Here is an 11263-nt window from a genome sequence, read left to right on the forward strand (position 1 = left end):
ATGGAGAAAACTCTAAAGGATGGGAACCAGAAGGCCACATTTTTTATATAGTGGTCAGGAAGCACTTTCTGTTAGGGCATTATTTGAGCAGAAAGCTGAAGAAGCAAGTTGTAAAGAATTGTGAGACAAATGTTGCTGGAGGGGGGAAACAAGTGTAAATCAGTTTTGAACATGGTTGGCATTGTGTGTGAGAGAAACAGAGGATGAAAACAGAGAGATAAATGGAGGAGAGAAGGAATAATGGTAAGGGCCTCATAAGAGCAAAGTCTGTTGTTTTTCTGAAAGTTTCCATTCTAATAGACCTTCTTTCAATCAATTAGAAGTTTGAGGCAAAGTGCTATATTGGTGAATACACTAGGCTCTTCTTCAAATGGAATCTATTACCCCTGAGACATTGTAGTACCACGGCAGGTTCAAAAGCACACACTTTTTACGCTCTTTAAAATAAGTTAGATAAAACACTGCAGTTACCTAAAATACAACGACCATGGGTTTGAATATTTGAAACTCACTGCTAGAAAAAAAAAATGTTCCTTACCAATGAGAGGTGTGGCTAAAAAGAAATGAAACTGATTATCAGATAAAGAAACTTGTGGTTTGTGAGCCTCTGAGAAACACTTAGAGCACTCAGGGGCATATTTTAATATTTGTACAGCACTAAAGAGGCAACATGGTGTTAGGGACAAGAAACCTGAACTAGGAGTAAGAACTTGTACTCCCAAGTGCCAAACCTAATTCCTGTCTAGCTATGCAACTAAAGGCAATTCAACAGGTACTGAGCACAAGATTAACTAAGCAGAGATGAATAAAACAGACACAGAAACATAAATAATTGCAATGCTTTATTAGAAGTATTCATTTGTTTATTCATTTATCCATTCAGCATTTGTTGCCAACCATATGTCTACTGTGTGCCAGGCACTGGGGCTTCAAAGATGAACAAGAAAAATCAGCACCTCGTTCCCATCCTCCCAAGAAGCAAGTGGCCCAGAAAATAAAGACCAGATTTGCTGTGGCATTGACATTCCACTCCTCCCTCCAATAGACTTCTCTCTCCCCTTTCCATGGTCCTTCTTTCCTTCTTTCCCAATAGCCTCCCGATACCCTTAGTTTAACTAACTGGGCCCAGTTTAGACCTTATTCCCCCTTTCTTGACTTTCCTTACCCCACAGACCCTGAGCCAAATGAGCGTTAGAAACCTTAAACTCTGAAAATATGATCGTGTTTCCTGCTCATAGATAAAATGAAATCTCAAACAATAAAAAACTATAAAATGGGTAAAATTATATATAATTAAACTATTTCTCCAGATATTCTAGACTGTGGAAAATCTAGTACAATTTGAGCATTATCTCTTCATGGAGAGAAATGTCCAAGTACATTTCAAACAATTTTCTAAAGCCTTTCACCATCCCCAGATGATTCTAAAATACTGTTTATCCCTGAATTAAAGAAAGAGGTCAGACCCTTACAGATCCTGGAGTTACCTTAAAGATTTTTTATTCTATCAGGACAATGATGGGAGTAAGGAGCTATTAAAGCTTTTTAAGGTAGAATGGGACACACTTAGATTTACACTTTAGAAACTTCTTTCTGACTGTAACATGAAGAATGGATCACAAGAACTTAAACTAATAGCTAGTTGGAAACCCAATCAAGAGATTATAGCCAACTGCTAAAGAGTGCTCTTTGGAGTGATTAAAAATATTTAAAATTAGGTTGTGGTGATGTTTGCACAACTCTGTGAATATGCATAGAACCATTGAATTGTACACATTAAATGTATGAATTCTATGGTATGTGAATTATATCTCAATAAAGATGTTTTCAAAAAAGCAACAGATAAGAAATAAAAAATGATTGAACCTAAGTAAATAAATGAATGAATAAAAGAGGTCATGGTTGTGTTAGGAACTGATATGAAAGACTTTTAGGGGAGAGGAGAAGGAAGTAAGGAGAGGTAGGAGTCAAGGATGACTCCAGACTTTGGGCTTAGGCCACTGGGTAAACGATAATGCTTTTATAGAGATAAATGATAATGCTTCCATTTTACTGCAATGGAAGGTGTTCTGGAAGGCAAGATACAAAGAGCTGGAAGGGACCGCCAAAAAATGCTCAAGAAACTGTTGCATTTAGGAAAGGATGGACAAACTTTTACCTGTCATCAGGGCAAGGTTGTCAGGCTTCTTTCTGAAGAAGTCAGAAAGACCGGCTCACCATATTCAAACTATAAGTATTTAAAGGGAAAGAAAGGTAAAATTATCAAGGACACCAAGTTTATATTAGTCTTTTCATGGTGGGAAAAAAAACCTACTTTCTCTCACAACTATCATATTTACAAAGATCATTCATGTCTTCAGACATCAGAATATAAAAAATCAGGGATAACAATCTTTAGAGGGTTCAGGCTTACAGGAAATGTTCCAGGGTTTATTATTCTGGAAGCAGAACTAGTCAGGATGAGCCTACTATTATCTATTATACAGAGAGAGAGAGAGAGAGAGAGAGAGAGAGAGAGAGAGAGAGAGAGAGAGAGAGAGAGAGAGAGAGAGAGAGAAAGAGAATGCAATATCTAAGAGTGCAAAGTAGACTTATTTTGGTCTAAACTACAGTATGTGATGTGCTTAATCATACCAGAAGAAGAACAAGTGTCAGTTTTGCTTCTGCAGGAGATTAGTAACAGAATAAAGCATGCAGAAGGAAGGAAAGATGGCTAGAAAGATGGGATTGATGGTATGTAAGCGTATGTTGGGTTGGGCATGGCAGGCATGTGAGGCAAGGATAAAGCATTCACAGTTATTGGGGCTCTCGTCAGCCTTGTGTGATTACTAAGTTGCATCAGAGGCCCTGAAAGCCACACAGCAGGCCGGTCCAAATAAAACAGTAAGGAGTCATTGTAGTATTTGGAGAAAATGAAACGGAATGCCTAAGTAAGGAGTCATTACAGCAGTGATGGCGAACCTATGACACGCGTGTCAGAGGTGACACGCGAACTCATTTTTTTGGTTGATTTTTCTTTGTTAAATGGCATTTAAATATATAAAATAAATATCAAAAATATAAGTCTTTGTTTTACTATGGTTGCAAATATCAAAAAATTTCTATATGTGACACGGAACCAGAGTTAAGTTCGGGTTATTCAAAATGCTGACACGCCGAGCTCAAAAGTTTCGCCATCACTGCGTTACAGTATCTGGAGAAAATGAAACTCAAAAGGTCGCAGAATATATTGCCTGGCTCAAAAGAAGATCACCTTCTTAAAGATTTAACAGCAGCCCACCGTGGAAGCCTCAGCCTTCAGCTAGTGGCAAGTAGTAGGGAAAGTATTTCCAGGCTTCTCCATAGGGAGGCAAAGCCTACAGGAAATCACTATTTCCTGCAAAAACAGACTAAAGGCTAGTTGGCAACAGAAGGAGAATTTACACACAGACAATGTAGAATAGCTAGACTTTGAAACTCCAATATTTCACTTGGGATTTCTGTTGTTGTCACCACCACCTCTCTCATTAAGTCTGTCACCTTCATGAGCACAGACCCCCTCCTAATTCCTGGAAGCATAGTTGAGATCCTACTGGGGTGTTCAGACTGTAGTATGCATAAGAATAACCTGTGAGGGGTGTTTAAGATACAGATCCTGAGGTTCCATGCCTATATTTTGAATTAGTCAAGTTCAGGATTATGCATAGCCCTTGGACACAGACGATAGTGTGGTGAAAGCCTGGGAGGGGCGGGTGCGGGTGCGAGGTGGAGGGGGTCCATGGGGAAAATAAAGGGCACATCTGTAATACTTTCTACAATAAAGATAATTTTTTTTTAAGTTCAGGATTAGGAGTTTTTATTTTTAACAACTTCCAGGTAATGCTAATGAAGGCAGTCCAAATACCACATTTTGAGAAACACTGGGCCACGGGCAACATAAAAGTGTGATAAATATAGCAAAGAATACATAGTCTGATTTACAAAAATGCAGCTGGGTCAATTGCAGTTTATAGCCTTGGCCTTCAAATGGTCAGAGATCATCTTCCCCTAACAATCAGTAGTTGTGCGAACATGTCTACCTTATTTCAAGATAGTTCCCAAACAAAGCCCAGAGAGAAAAACAAGTTTCCCTATGCACTAAGGTTCCATTTGCCATATAGGTTTCATTTTCTTTAAAGAGAACTAAATTCTTCCCTGAAAACTGGGTACTGCTCATCTTCTCCTTACAGGGAAGTTGGTTGGCCTGTTATAAATTTAGATTGCAGTATCACTACAAGAGATACACTGATATTGCAGCAGGTAATTCACTTATTTTTATATAACCATATAAATTATGATAAACAAAGACAGTTTGCATTTTTCACTTTTCTTAAAGTCTATATTTTTTTGTTCTAAATACTGCCATCAATAGTTCAATTCAACTTGACCTTTGCCAAACCCAGGCCAGTCAGTAACTCTTCACTGACCCTCCTTCAAGTTGAGATGAACATCACTCCCATAATTACCCCCCTTGCTGTCCTATGGGACTTAGCTCCTAATACCTCTGGAAAATTATCTTAAAAGAAATACTCTCCAGAGGAAACAATGAGTTTGCAGGGGTAAAGCTGCCTGGATACTCTGCACAAAGAAAAGCAAGCATCCCCACTCTCAATCATACATTTATCAAATAAGGACTTTATCAAAAATGGTAGTTGGAACAAAATATTCAGCTTACATGATTTTATTCTTCAGTTTGTGAGTAGATATTTCCTGCTTCTACAGCTGTTGGGTGTGTCCCTCCCCCTGTTCCTCTGACCTAAACCTAAAAATATGCTTCTCAAAAGAAGTTGAGCAGAGTCTCAAGTACACACACACACACACACACACACACACACACACACACTATACTTTACAGCTTCCATGAATATTTTAGATTTTTAATTTCATGATATCAACCCTTTCCATTTTAGAGAATGTTTTTGTTTAATACTACAAAACTAAGTCTGTCCAGCCTGTTCCTTTTTTCAGAACGAAGAGAAGTTTATACTAAATTGTGTGTTGACTTCAACTTTGCTAGCCTAAGAGAAAAAAAATGCTTGCATCTCAAAGCCAAATTCCTCAAGGTGTTCTAGCTCAAATCCAACCACAACAGGAAGAGGAAGTACACAGTGTCATATATTCAGTATCATTTTATGGTTGCCTCCCCATGTGCTTCAGTCTTCTTACAAAATAGAGTATGCAGGGAAGTGCAGGGAACAGCTGCTTTGTAACTGAGGAAAGGTTTATCTGATATTTTAACAACTGCTGAGCGGCCTGCTACCTCCACAAAAGTCATATTCCTTCCTCATTTTCTCTGCTTTAGTTGAATTTTTCTTGGAGTGTTCCTCTAGAGTCACAACCCCACTGAAGCTTTTCCATGGCCTTCTAGTCAGCCAAATTACCCTCCCCAGCTAGGACCTTCAGTTCAACTCTACTTACATCCTGAGAAAGTGCAAAGCAACTCTGCTAAGGTCAGATTGTGATAAAGTTTTCAACAGGATGCAGGGAAGCCAATAGAACAATGTTTCTAACCAAACATAATTAATGCTACACTGCAGTTGCAAAAATGACTAACAAGCACAACCAACCAAACCCTGTGCTCTGTCTTAATGAGACATCCCTAAACCAGTACTTCCTCACTACAAGTTCATAAGCTTTTGTCTATAGGTATGACCTGCTGGCCTTTCCTTTGGTTAGGTACCGAAGGTGTCTAGCCGGAGCAGAGTGAAGCAGGTCAGTGCAGGGCAAAGCAAACTGGCATGGAGCAGGGCAGTACAGACCAGAGAGGAGCAGAGCAGTGCTGTCTAGCCAAAGAGGGTCCAGGCGCCAGGATCACTTCCCCCGAGGGCTGCCTCAGAGCCGTCCTGTATAACAATTGAGCTGTTTTGCACTGACTAAAGTTTCCTTCTTCACCGCACCCCAAATTGGGGATTCCTGATGGCATTGAATTAGCATCAACAACCATTGGTTCCCAGTGCTCCAAGATCTACGCTTTGCTCACCACCTTCCATCAGAGGTTTCTTGGTTGACGCGTCACACACACACCACTTCAGCCTTTCCCCCTCTCCATGGCCAACTTTATTTCTGGCCTAATTCAATTCCACATCTTTCCTTGCTCACCTGAGAGTGGACAACTTGAAATAGCCAGTTGTTTCACCTCCCCATATCCTCTCTCAGGATGTGAGGCATGAGAGTGTATTAGAGCAATGTGTGACTCCTTTTCTCTCCAACATACCTAATCTCACCTTCCCTACTCCAAAGCTGTCAGATACTTAGGAAATCGGTTTTATAGCCATTCCATTTCTCTCCCAGCATATTGGTAAAGTTTTGCACTCTCCATCCTTGTGAAGGAAGTACCCAAGGGACTTCTCCCACGGGCCTGAGCAACTACATTACTCTCTGCTATGGAGGGCAGACACTGTTTCTACATCTGAGGCTAAAAGATATGCAGGGAGTAATTTTTCCCATGCAGAACACTACTCTGGTTTGCATCCTTTTTTAGACATTATATCCAAAGACTTCCCTGAGGTGGATTCATTTCAGCTAGTGAACAGATTAACTTCTGCAGCACATCTTTATCCTGGTAGGAGTTGAAAGACCTGCCAGTGAGAGCTACAAATTGCCCCACCCTCCACCACAATGGAGCTATCACCTCCCTTAATGGGAAAAACAACTCAGGGGCATTTCTCATTTGTATTTTCACCCTGCCATTCTCTGGCTGGTAGAGTCTCCTGCTTCGGAAATGATACCTTCCTCCCCAGGAGAGCTTGGAAGGTCTGCAGAGATTAAACCATTTCACTATCATAAGTCTCTTGCAGATTGGTGGTGAAGCTTGTTCTCCACTTAGTTTAATATTAGTCATCATCATCGCATATGTAACCGTACCCTCCTTGCCCCAACACACTGCACCCTTGCTAAATAGACCACACCTTTGGCAACTTCACTGATCAATATTACACATAGTTTGCAGTTCCTTTTTCTCTAGTCTTTTTACATCATGCACAATTTCTCAGCTCCTGAATTACCCAGCTTTTTGGATATCTTACTAAATTGCTACACAAACTCCTGTGTCTTCACGACCTTTGTATTGAATTCAAGGCGTTTCCCTGGGAGATCTCTCTTCCTCATGATATAATAGTTAAGTGGTGAGGTCCTGAAGTCAGACTGTCTAAATTCAGTTTTGCCATTTCCTAAAGGACTTTACCATGTGCTATTGAGAAGTTAGTAAAATTATTTAACTTTTCTATTTCTCTGTCTATGAGAGTACCTGTAAATAATAAGTAAATTAAGAAAAGCTCAGTAATGTAATTGATAAGGCAGATCTGATTAATATATCAAATTTTAAAAAGAGAATACATAAACATTCACAAAAACTATCAAGTCACAGTCCTGATAGGGTTGGTTACAGTTGTTTATAGCATTGTCCTCATATTCCAAGGTTGCAGGTTGGATACCTGGTCAGGACTCATACAAAAATCAACCAATGAATGCATAAATAAGTAGAACAACAAATCATTTCTCTCTCTCTCTTTCCCTCTCCCACTTTCTCTCTCTCTACTCCTCTCTCAAAAAAAACTTAATTAAAAAAAATTAAGCCACAAAGAAAAACCTTAGCAACATCTAAAATAGTGATGGCGAACCTATGACACACGTGTCAGAGGTGACACACGAACTCATTTTTTGGTTGATTTTTCTTTGTTAAATGGCATTTAAATATCCTATCTAATAATAGAGAAACATGGTAATTAACTGTAACTTCGCTACCCTTCCCATTGGCTAATCAGCGAGATATGCAAATTAACTGCCAACCAAGATGGTGGCCAGCAGCCAGGCAGCTGAAGTGAACAGGAGGCTTGCTTGCTCCAATGATGGAGGAAGCCAAGGTTCCCTGCCTGCCTCTGAGCTTGCACTCTAAGAAACAATGTTGCAATTATATAAGTTAAACAATCCCCAGAAACCTGCTTTCAGCCGTCAGAGCTGAAGCGAGCAGGACCGCAATAGTGTTACAATTGTAGAACCCAAACAAACCCAGATACCTGCTTTCAGCAGCCGAGGTCTCAGAGCTGGAGCCGAGCCTCAGAGCTAAAGCCGGCTCTCAGCTCCAGTGACAGCCATAGAAGGTAAATAAATCCCAGAATAAAAAAAGAAAAAAGAAAAAAGAAAAAAAGGAGTGGTTGGGAGCTTCAGTCACCCGCCAGCCTGAAAATGGCCCTCAGTCCCTCACCCAGACTGGCCAGACACCCCAGTGGGGACCCCCACCCTGAAGGGGGTGTGACCAGCTGCAAACAGCCATCAGCCCCTCATCCAGGCTGGCCAGGAACCCAAGCGGGACTCCCACCCTGATCCAGGACACCCTTCAGGGCAAACCAGCCGGCCCCCACCTGTGCACCAGGCCTCTATCCTATATAGTAAAAGGGTAATATGCAAACTGACCCTAACAGCAGAACGACTAGGAATGACTGGTCACTATGACACACACTGACCACCAGGGGGCAGACGCTCAATGTAGGAGCTGCCCTCTGGTGGTCAGGGCGCTCTCACATGGGAGGAGCTGTGCTCAGCCACAAGCCAGGCTGATGGCTGCCAGTACAGCGGTTGTGGTGGGAGCCTCTCCTGCCTCCTCAGCAGCGCTAAGGATGTCCAACTGCAGTTTAGGCCTGCTCCCCGCTGGCAAGTGGACATCCCCCGAGGGCTGCCAGGCTGCCAGAGGGATGTCTGATTGCCATCATAGGCCAAATCCCCTGGGGAGTGGGCCTAAGCCAGCAGGTGGTCATCCCCTGAGGGGTCCCAGACTGCAAGAGGGCACAGGCAGGGCTGAGGGCCCCCCTTCCCCCCGAGTGCACAAATTTTTGTGCACCGGGCCTCTAGTATAAAATAAATATCAAAAATATGTCTTTTTTTTACTATGGTTGCAAATATCAAAAAAATTCTATATGTGACACGGCACCAGAGTTAAGTTAGGGTTTTTCAAAATGCTGACACGCCGAGCTCAAAAGGTTCGCCATCACTGACTAAACTGTAAAGATAGCATTTTTTTGGTAAAGATTTGTATTGATTTCAGAGAGGAAGGGAGAGGGAGAGAGAGATAGAAATATCAATGATGAGAAAGAATCACTAATCGGCTGCCTCCTGCACACTCCACACTGGGAATTGAGCTTGCAATCCGGGCATGTGTCCTGAATGGTTATCATGATCTCCAGGTTCATAGGTAGACGCTCAACCATTGAGCCACACCAGCCTGGTGATAGCATTTTTTTAAAAAAAAATCACAATGCAATATAATATAAATTAAAATTATAATAAAATTAAAATTAGGGGACAAAATTCTTTCTTTGTGGAAATTTAAAACTATTTTAAACAAAGTTTAGAACAAAGAGAAACCATTAACTAAATTGTAGACAATAAAGACACAATATACAAAAACTCCTGGAGTTGCTCCTGTGGCTCAACCTCCTCATTCCTCTGCTCCCACTCTTCTAGATTGCAATGCAAAAGAAATCGCTGGGCTCATCATTGACAACGGCTTTGGCATGTGTAAAGGTGATTTTGCTAGAAATGATGACCCCCAAGCCATGATTCCATCCATTGTTGGGTGCCCAGGTGGTCTGGGGGCAGAAAGTCCAGAGCAAGTGTGGCATCCTGATCCTGAAGTACCTCACGGAGCCTGGCATAGTCCTCAACTGGGGCGACATTAGGAAGATCTGGCACACATTCTACAACAAGCTACATGTGGTCCCTGAGGAGCGCCTGGTGCTGCTGAGGCTCCACTGAACCCCAAAGCCCTCAGAGAGATGACTCAGATTATGTTTGAGACCTTCAACACCTGGGCATGTACGTGTTCATCTGGGCCTTGCTGTATCTGAATGACTCTGGTTACATCACTGGTTTTATAATGGACCCCTAGGGATGGGGTCCTTCACATGGTGCCACCTATGAGGCCTATACTGCTTCACCACATTCTGTGTCTGGATCTGGCTGGCTGGGGCCTGATGGATTACCTCATGAAGATCCTCACAGAGCATGCCTACAGCTTCACCACCACAGCAGAATGGAAAATCATTCATGACATCAAGGAGAAACTCTGCTATGTTGCCTTAGACTTTGAGCAGGAGATGGCCACCACCGAGTCCTTCTCCTTGAGTTACCAGTTGTCCAATCATCAGGTGCTCACCATCACCAACCAGTGATTCTGTTGTCCAGAAGCACTCATCCAGCCTTCTTTCCTGGGTATGGAGTCCTGGGACCATCTTTAACTCAATCATGAACTGTGATGTTGACATCTGGAAGGACATGTATGTGACACGGTGCTCTCTGATGAAACCAGCATGTACTCTGGCATGTTTGACAGCATGCAGATCACAGCACTGGATCTCAGCAAGTGGAGGTCAAAATCATCACTCCTCCTAAATGCAAGTATTCAGTGTGAATTGGCGGCTTCATCCTGGCCTTGCTGTGCACCTTCTAGCAGATGTGGATCAGCAAGCAGGAATATAACAAGTTGAGCCCCTCCATTGTCCATTGCAAATGATTATAAATGGACTGCAAGCAGACGCATACCATTTGTTGCATGAATTAAATCGGAAGTATACATTTGTCCTACCTCATGTTAGCCTCATGAAACTGGAATAAACATTTAAAAAGAAATTTGTCGCCTGGCCAGCATGGCTTAGTGGTTGAGTGTCGACCTCTGAAGTGCGAGGTCAGGGTTTGATTCCTCGTCAGGGCACATGCCCCTGTTGTGGGCTTGATCCCCAGTGTGGGGTGTGCAGGAGGCAGTCGATTGATGAGTCTCGCTCATCATTGATGTTTCAGTCTCTCTCTTCCTTCCTTAAATAAAAAACAAGTAAAGAAATTTGTCTTTGAAGCTTTTATTTGCTACAAGCTGGATTGTAGAACTTGTTAATTTTAATGTTATATTTAACTGTTACCTTTGTATATATTACAAAGTTATCTTTGATTTAAACCCTTGGTACTTCCTGACTGAGGTGAGAGAACACATTTATGGAAGAGAAATTGGCTTGGTGAGAATCTGTAAGACCATCAAATTCTTGATCTGTGCAGGGTATTAGAGTATACACACTGACTATTCCAGGGTTCTAGAGGCTGGCAGGTCTTGATCAGCTGTCCTTTCTGTTTTCCCAGTCTAACAGTGTTGGAAGATTCCAAGACTTCAAACTCAGTTTCCTTTCTTATGATGTTTTCCTGCCAGAACTGTGAGTTGTTAATTGCCTTGCATTGGCAAATGGTTTGCATTTATACCTGTAAA

The 11263-nt window shown here is 41.8% G+C and overlaps 1 pseudogene; it reads left to right on the top strand.

Moving 5' to 3' along the window:
* The first annotated feature begins 4050 nt into the window (after nt 1–4050).
* On the top strand, nt 4051–10584 carry LOC118663268 (annotated as a pseudogene).
* The last annotated feature ends 679 nt before the right edge of the window (nt 10585–11263 follow it).

This window comes from Myotis myotis, unplaced genomic scaffold, assembly GCF_014108235.1.
Source record: "Myotis myotis isolate mMyoMyo1 unplaced genomic scaffold, mMyoMyo1.p scaffold_m19_p_9, whole genome shotgun sequence".
NCBI classification, from domain to species: domain Eukaryota; kingdom Metazoa; phylum Chordata; class Mammalia; order Chiroptera; family Vespertilionidae; genus Myotis; species Myotis myotis.